The 2644-nt window shown below is 46.5% G+C and overlaps 1 pseudogene; it reads right to left on the reverse strand.

The window, feature by feature from the left end:
• Nucleotides 1–709: 709 nt before the first annotated feature.
• Nucleotides 710–1153, reverse strand: LOC138378369 (ubiquitin-conjugating enzyme E2 D2 pseudogene; annotated as a pseudogene).
• Between the last annotated feature and the right edge of the window lie 1491 nt (nt 1154–2644).

Consider the following 2644-nt stretch of genomic DNA (forward strand, 5'->3'; position numbering starts at 1 on the left):
TTACTAATTCTTTTGTTTTGTTTTCTAGAGTCCTGACAAATTTTAAGTAAATACCAAGTTTACCAGTCTCTGGAACCTAGAACCACGGAATCAGCCAAGGCCCTGTTCAAATATCCTCCCTCTAGGCCCAGGGACTATGGCAGAAGAGGGGGCCTGTGAGATTGTAAGGGCCCATTCGGAGGGATGGAATTAGTTTCCACCCTCCAGATCAAGGAGGGGCACACAGAAGCCTAAAGGAATACTAACTGAAATGCTTTGTCTTTTCAGGCCACATGCTGCAGATACTCATCCCAATCAATTTTTTTTCCTGCTTCCTATGGACTTACAACTTCCTGAGTATAATTTTTCTCAGTTATGGATTTATACAAAAGGAGATATAATGAGTACTTTATCAGCCACCTTAGTATAAATTACTGAAGATACTAAAATATTGTGACACAATAAAAGTCTCTAAAATTCTCTTTAAAAAAACCCTGGTCTTTGTCTCATGCTCCCTGCTCTCCCCACACTATTCATAGACCCTACCCACCAACCCCACACACCCCCACTTCCCCACCCCCTCCACACACACCCTGCTATGAAAGGTGTACAATGTGTGCCCAGAAGGATGGGGGAGACGTCGCTTGACAGAAAGTAATCTAAAGACAAACAATTAATTGAACTGCCACCTTATCTTATCATTAAGGTGGTGGTATCATTTATTTTGAAGTCACATGGCATATTTCTCAGTCCATTCTCTAGCTATTCTGTCGTACTTTCTCCTATCCTTTCTGTAGATCTTCGCAATCTCAGGAACCAAAGGATCATCCAGGTTGGGGTCACACAGCATGGAACAGATGGATAACAACACGTTGGAAACAGTTAGTGCTGGTGACCACTCGGATCTAAGGATGTCCAGACAGATGCTTCCATTTCTGTTAATGTTTGGATGGTAAATTCGGGTGGTGAATGCGACCTTGGGTGGTTTGAAGGGGTAATCGGATGGAAACTGGATGGTTAGGAAGAAGACCCCTCCTTGGTAGGGGCTGTCGTTGGGCCCCATTATGGTCGCCTGCCAGTGGAGCATATCGTCCCCCACCGGCCCTGCTGAGCACTGGGCCGGGGGGTCGCGGGCCAGGTCGAGGAACTCCTTGTGGAGGCGCTTTAGGGCCATAGTCCGCAATACGTGGTGGCAAATACTGGGGGCAGGGCCTGGGGCCTGGTGGAGGGTGGCGGCAGAGACCCCTGGGTGGGAGGAGCGGCGAGCAGCTGGGTCGGCAGATGGGCGGGTTGAAGGCCAGCTCTGGGGTTGAGGGGGGCGTCGAGGGAGGCCGACGGGGTGGGGAAAGGGAACTGAGAAAGTGGGGCTTAGGGCGCTCCACTACACCTGAAGGGCAGCAGCACACCCGTGGCTCACGGCCGCCGCCACCGCCACGCTGTCCAGAGCTGGAGACTCCGCTGCCCTTGGGCCGAGCTGCCCGGAGGCCGCACTGCCGGGAGACACTGCCACCCGGAGACGCCACTGCTCTTTTTCCGGGCAGCCTGCCCCAGCCGGTTGCCCCTGCCGCCCACATGCGGGCGCCAGCGACTAGCGGGGATCCGCTCTGTGAGGTCACTCAGGCGGTCTTGGTAAGGCGTCGTAGCGTTGCCAAGGACGCGTCCCTTGTGGGCGAGGGTGGGGGCGGGGCGGCGCCAAGAGGGAAAAGAAAGGAGAAGAGGAAGAGGCGGGAGGTCGGGGCCTGCGAGTCTCAGCCCGAGTTGGCGCTCTAGACTGGCAAACAGGGACGCAGGCAGTGTGCTCTGCTGAGAGTTACCTGAATAAATAAGATTAGTTCAATGAATTCCCCTCTATCCTTCACCTAGGGTCACCTTCCCTTAGCATTTCACTCCATTGGCTTTATCCTGATCTCTGTTTAACGTAATATTTTGATACATTTAATTTTATCAAAAATTCAATGTGGACCTAAAAATCACTTTAATTTTTGAAGAACTCCTGTCAGGACATGAAAGGAAGGAAGGAAAGAAGTAAGGAAAAAAAAACCAGTCATCTATAAACACTTCAGTTATTGTTCTTTATAAAAATATCATTTGGGGGAAAAGGTGGTTCCAATAGCAAGCATAACTGCAGAACAGAATATCTTTCATTCTTGAGGATTTTCAATACAGATACTGATTGACGTTACAACCTCTTCATTTGTTTACATGTATGGGAAACTAAAGCCAAAAAAATACCATCAAAATAGGTTGGTCTGTTAGCCATATCAATTCTTTTCCACGAATTAAGCAATAATTTAATAACGAGTTCTTAAATTTTGGTAAGAAAATGTATTATAAATGGTAGGTCACAGTTTTCATTTATAATATACTGGATATTCTTCAATTATGAAAATATCCTGTTGCAAAATTAGTTAATTAATATGCCTATTCAATCAACTTGAGAAAGCAAGATAACAGTTATTTGAAAGTACTTTTCAAGGAAGGAGAATGTAGATGTGGAAGAATGGATCTTCTAATAGTAAGATAAAATGTCTAACTCATTGAAAGGCACTTTCTCAAATCTCTTGTTTTGTACAGTACCAAAGAAGAACATGGTTTGTGTGCTTCTGAAAAAATGAACTATGCTTGTTACTGTGGTGAAATACCAAATTTTAAAATCTTCATTTAA

The sequence above is a fragment of the Eulemur rufifrons genome, chromosome 30 (assembly GCF_041146395.1).
Source record: "Eulemur rufifrons isolate Redbay chromosome 30, OSU_ERuf_1, whole genome shotgun sequence".
Lineage (NCBI taxonomy): Eukaryota > Metazoa > Chordata > Mammalia > Primates > Lemuridae > Eulemur > Eulemur rufifrons.